Source organism: Bos grunniens, chromosome 1 (assembly GCF_055505025.1).
Source record: "Bos grunniens cultivar Pamir isolate PY7600 chromosome 1, Bosgru_T2T1.0, whole genome shotgun sequence".
Lineage (NCBI taxonomy): Eukaryota > Metazoa > Chordata > Mammalia > Artiodactyla > Bovidae > Bos > Bos grunniens.
The window spans coordinates 13,197,190-13,203,189 of NC_141165.1; the positions used below are offsets into that span (position 1 = coordinate 13,197,190).

The 6,000-nt window shown below is 56.8% G+C and overlaps 1 protein-coding gene across 5 annotated transcripts in view; it reads right to left on the reverse strand.

Annotated features, from left to right (window-relative positions):
• TRPM2 (transient receptor potential cation channel subfamily M member 2) overlaps positions 1 to 4,943 on the reverse strand; it is a 50,494-nt gene extending 45,551 nt beyond the window's left edge. For 2 of the 5 annotated variants that reach the window (XR_015139080.1, XM_086331679.1), the window contains exon 1: positions 4,723 to 4,943. The gene's annotated coding sequence lies outside the window, so the exon portion shown is untranslated. Of the gene's footprint in view, positions 1 to 4,039; positions 4,260 to 4,722 lie in introns of those variants that run through there. The other 3 variants (XM_086331848.1, XM_086331931.1, XM_086331764.1) reach the window with 3 other exon arrangements.
• Between the last annotated feature and the right edge of the window lie 1,057 nt (positions 4,944 to 6,000).

Here is a 6,000-nt window from a genome sequence, read left to right on the forward strand (position 1 = left end):
AGAGTCAACAGAGGCCGGGACTTGCCTCCGTGACAAGGGAGGATGGGCCCCAAGGCATCTCACGGCTCAGGGGGCAGCCCTCCCAGCACAGGCCCAGAGGGAAAGGGCACACAGGGCAGAATGCTCTCCTGGGGGCCCAGCTGCCCTGCGCCCCTCCCATCTTGGCCTCCTCAGCAGCCCCAGGAGTGGCCTGGTGTGGCACGGGGTGACCCTGCATGATGGCCTGCACTCTGACCAGGGATGTGCACACCCCCAGGGCTGGGGGCAGGAGATTACACATGGTTACTTCCACTCAGAGTTGAAGGATGGAGGTGCCCAAAGCCTGTGGCAGAGGGCAATGTGTGGGGGCGGGGCGGCCCCAGACCGGAAGAGCCCCTGGCCTGAGATTCCAGCCGGGAGGGTGCAGTGGGCTCTGCACAGCAAAGCCTCGGGGCAGGACCATCCCCCAGTGGTCCTCAAGGCTTTGGGCTCACTTAGGACCTGTCACCCTGCCTTCTTTCCCACTTCCCCTTTCAGAATGGGAATGTCCACCCTCTGCCTGGCCTTCCACTCCATTCTGGAAGCACACAGCTTACTGCAACCAAGCAGGACCCTATAAGGGGGACTTCCCAGGGCAGGTGTGTTGCCCACATCCTCTCTTGTACATTTCCTGAGTGGTTTTACACGCATGAAAGCTCCACCTCCACCAAATTGAAGATGTTAATTACTTGATGATCATAAGCATGTAGCCCCCAGACCTACTGGAGCCTGAGGACTGATGATGTTAGCCCCCGAGACCCTGCCCTGTTGCCATCAACCAGTGGGAGATGAGAGAGCCGTGCACGAGCTGATCAGAGAGCCATGCACGAGCTGATCACACACCCTGTGACCACTGCCCCCCTTCCCCAATGGCCTGGATTTTAAAAATGCTTTGCTGAAGGCTTCAGGGGTTCCAGATTTGGGGGGCACAAACTACCCATCTGTCCTTGTTCAGCCCTGCGGTAAACCTTTCTCTGCTCCAATGCTGATGTTTCAGTTCCTTTAGCCTCCCTGTGTGTCCATCGAGCACGTGAACTGGAGCTCAGTGCCACTGACAGTCTGGTTCCCCAGGCTCACGGCTGGAGAGGACTATGCCCCAGGGTGAATCCACCTCAGGTCTCCCCACATCTGATTTAGGGGAGACTTTGGAGTGGATGCTGGAGTGAGTTAAGATTTGGGGGCTGTTGGGATGGAGTGACTGTATTTTGCATGTGGGAAGGACACAATTTTGGGGGGCCAGAATGGGATGGGCTGTGTTCCCCTAAAATTCCTATGGGGCATTTAGGAGGTGGTTGGGTCAGGAGGGTGGAGCCTACATGAATGGGATCAATGCCCTTGTAAAAGAGACCCCCGGGAGCCCCAGGGCCCTTCCTCCACGTGAGAACACAGGAGTCTGCTCCCAAAGTGGGCCCTCACTGACCACACAGTCTTGGACTTCCAGTCTCCAGAACCACCAACCACACAGTCTTGGATGGCCAGCCTCCAGAACTGTGAGAAATAAATGTCTGCTGTTTATGAGCCACCGAACATGGTCTTTGTATAGCAGCCAGGATGCACTGAGGCAAGCAGTGAGCGGCGCTGGCCCTGCAGTCCTCAGGAGCCGCCTGGCACACCCCCCGTGGCAAAGGGGGCTTACTCGAGAGTGGCCTTTACAGGGCCACCTGCTGTCCTAGTCGGCAGCTTGCCAGACCTCACAGTCAGCGTCTCGGGGGAGCAGACCCGCAGGAAATGTTCCAGGTGACAGAAGAGGAAAAGAAGGCTCTGAGAATCTCACAACTGGGCAGCTAATCTGTAAGGGGACCGGGACTCTCCAGGGCTCAGTCCTGCAGCCAGGGTCCCCAACCTCCAAGACCTACTGCCTGATGATCGGCGGTGGAGCTGATGTAATAATAATAGAGACAGAGGGCACAATAAATGTAATGCACTTGAATCATTCCAAAAGCATTCCCCCATCCCGGTCTGTGGGGAAATTATCTTCCACGAAATTGGTCCCTGGAGCCAAGAGGTCGGGGACCACTGTTCTACGGGACAAGTGACAGAAGAAGCAATAAAGGACTTGGTCTCAAGAAACTCAAGTGCGTTTGCCCAGATTCACAGTTTTTGGATTCACACATGCCCATCTCAGCACACTCACTAGAGGCTTGTGCACATCTTCTCAATCCCAGCTGCCAACAGGTCCCTAGGAAACGTGTCAAACACCATTCCTCACACCCACCACTCATCAGACTTTGAAGGGCAAAGCCATGTGTAACCATTCCCATGCCCAGCGCAGGGGGAGTCTGGCCTGACCCTCCCCTTCCTCCCCTCCACCCACACCCTCCACACCACACCCAGACCCCTGCCCAACAGTCTAGGCCCTGGGAGAGTCCAGAAAACCAAGCTGACAATGAACTTACAACCCCCGCATCAAACCTTCTCTGGGGTTCTTTTCCCCAGAATCATACCATCAGTTGCTCTCTTCACATCTCACCTAAAAGCAAATTTGGCCACCCTGTTATATAGCAAAAATTCTCCATGAGCAATTAGCAACCTCAGATATTCAGATGACACCATTCTAATGACAGACATTGAAAAGGAACTAGAGAGCCTCTTGATGAGGGTGAAAGAGGAGAGTGGAAAAGCTGGCTTAAAATTCAACATCCAAAAAGCGAAGAACATGGCAGCCAGTCCCATCACTTCATGGCAAATAGATGGGGAAACAATGGAAACAGTGACAGATTTTATTGTCTCAGGCTCCAAAATCACTGCAGACAGGGACTGCAGCTATGACATTAAATACACTTGTTCCTTGGAAGAAAAGCTATCACAAACCTAGACAGTGTATTAAAAAGCAGAGATACCACTTTGCTGACAAAGTTTGTATGGTCAAAGCTATGATTTTTCTTGTAGTCATGAACACATGTGAGAGTTGGACCATAAAGAAGGCTGAGTGGGGAAGAATTGATACTTTTGAACTGTGGTGTTGGAGAAGACTCTTGAGAGTCCCTTGGACTGCAAGGAGATGATTGACTGCAGTCATTCCTAAAGGAAGTCAATCCAAAATATTCATTGGAAGGACTGATGCTGAAGCTGAAGCTCCAGTACTTAGGCCACCTGATGCAAAGAGCCACTCATTAGAAAAGACCCTGATGCTAAGAAAGATTGAGGGCAGGAGGAGAAGGGGGCAACAGAGGATGAGATGGTTGGATGACGTCACCAACTCAACAGACATGAGTTTGAGCAAGCTCCGGGAGATGGTGAAGGACAGGGAAGCCTGGCGTGCTGCAGTCCGTGGGGTCACAAAGAGTTGAACATGATTTAGGGACAGAACAGCAACAACAATTAGCACAGGTATGTTGAGAAAACTCTAAAAGGAAATGACTTCCAAGAAGAAAGAGAATCTGACCACTAGGCCTGAATATTGGAGAAGGAAATGGCAACCCACTCCACTATTCTTGCCTGGAGAATCCCAGGGACAGAGGAGCCTAGTGGGCTGCCGTCTATGGGGTCGCACAGAGTCGGACAGGACTGAAGCGACTCAGCAGCAGCAGCAGCAGCAGCAGGCCTGAATATAGTAACAACATGCTGCTGCTGCTGCTGCTGCTGCCAAGTCGCTTCAGTCGTGTCCGACTCTGTGCGACTCCATAGACAGCAGCCCACTAGGCTCCCCCTTCCCTGGGATTCTCCCAGGGAACACTGGAGTGGGTTGCCATTTCCTTCTCCAATGCATGAAAATGAAAAGTGAAAATGAAGACGCTCAGTCGTATCCGACTCTTAGCGACCCCATGGACTGCAGCCTACCAGGCTCCTCCGTCCATGGGATTTTCCAGGCAAGAGTACTGGAGTGGGGTGCCATCGCCTTCTCCAGTAACAACATGCTCACCTACAAATGTCATCCAGCACAAAACACTAACAAAACGTGAACCTGTGGCCCTAGAGAGGAGTGGGGGGCTGACAGGAGCACAGGGTGGATGTTCCCATGGGGACTCACCCAGACAGGGCTCCTCCTGGTACCCCACCCTCCCCACCCCAGAAGACTCACCGGTAAACAGAACCACGTGCTGGTCTGGGCACACTGGCTGCTGCCCTGTGTGCGCCCCCTCTCCACTTCTCTAACCCTGTAGCTGCTCCCTGAGCTCCTCCTCCAGCATCCTTTGAAATCCTGGCTGTGACAGCACTTCGAAGACTAAAAATAGCCACATGCGGGTGAAGGGCAAAGGAACCGCCAACCACGGAACTGGGCCGGGAGGTCTTGGGGGCGCGGGTCAGAGGAAGAGCCTGAGATGGCCAAGTCCCAGATGCCCCCAAGTCGCGACACGGCGCCTCCGGAGAGACCGCACCCAGCCGTGTCGCAGCGCCTGCGCCCCGCGCCGCAGTCCAGCGGACATCCGCACTCGGCCAGCCGCCTGCCTGTGGCAGCAGTCCCGCACCCCCCGCAGCAGCCCCGCACCCCCGCTGCAGCCCGCACCGCAGCCCGAGCCGCGCCCAGCCCAGCCCTCTGCACTCCGGCGCACTCACACTTTGGAGCTTGCTGCAGCCTTCCACGACCCCCAGCTCCCGCGCCCGCGCCCGGACCCAGCCGCATCCCTTGGCCCACGCACCCCAGCCTGGGCTCCGACCCTTGTGCCGGCCCGACCCTCCCCCTGGATCCTGGGGCATCCTGCCCTTGATACGCGCCGCCGCAGCACCTCGGTTCCCTCCACCCGGGCCGGCGTGCGTACCCACCCGCTGAGAGGCCCGCGCTCTCGCGTCACTCGCGCCGCCGCCTCCGCGGCTGAGCAGGACCGCAGCCCTGGCCCCGCGGGGCCCCCGCAGCGTGTTCCGCGTCACGGCTCCAGAGAGCGCAGTCCGCCCAGTTCCGCACTCCAGACCAGAGCCCAGGAGGAGAGACTAGCCCTTTGGAGCCCGGTCCGCCTCCCCAGATCCCCTCCCAAGAGGCTGGCGCCAAGTGTGAACCCGGAGGAAGTTCTTATCAAGTCCTAACCGCTGGGAGGTGGGGCGCAGGACTGTACTGGGGCTGTGTCGGAGAATGGGGGCCCGGAGACTGGGTGAACCACTTCCCCTACTGGTCTGCAGCTGCCCTGCCCCATCTTCCTAGGGGCCCCGAGCCAGGAGCCCATTCCCTGTAAGGCAGGATCCAAGGCACCAGGAGGAGCTCCACACAGGGTTCACCCCAGCAGGTGCTGCCCCGGACCCACAGGTGCCTCATCTCCACCCTGGCTGCACCTTCCCAGTCCTCCTGACTGGAGCACAGAGAGGACTGAATGCTGACTCCCGAAAAACTGATCGAAGCTTTTCCTACAACCCCAAATTCCCTCACCACAAATCTCTCACCCCACAGCAGCCCTCTGCCCTCTCCTTCCTGGCTGCCACCCCATGTGGCCTCATGACCTAGGGAAGTGAACAGGGTCCCGTGCTCCCTCTGATTGCAGGGCCAGGGGCTGCCAGCTGACCCTCATTTCCTCCTCTGGGTACATGGACGCAGTGTCCAGACTCCTGCCTAGAGCATCCTCCTCTGGAGGGCCTTTCGCCTCCATCTGCCTCTGCCTCTCTGCAAAGCTGCTAGGTGCATTGACCAAAGTGCCCCAGGTGCCCTGGCCAATGGCTGGCCCCTGTCTCACTCGCCCACCACCCAGAGGTTTCGAAGCAGCTTGGGGTAAGTGTCAGAACCCATCAGAGCTCCTTGGACAGCACTAGATCAGTTTCTCAAGTACTTTGAAGATGACTGGAGTCTCTCTTCCAAGGTGGTTGGCACCAGCAATGGTGGCTGTTACCCAACAGCTCTCATATGCAGGGCTGCCCACTGCAGGGGCACAGCACCTAGGCATCATGGCTGGTCCACCAGATTGCAACTCTGGTCTGTAGGACTTCACATTGCAGGGGCACAGGCTCCATCTGCCACAGCTGCATCCTCAGAGCAGCAGGAGCTCAGTGAGTGGCCATCACAGGGGTTATCCTGCTACATGGACAGCCACAACCCCTAAGAGGCATCTCAGACCCTAG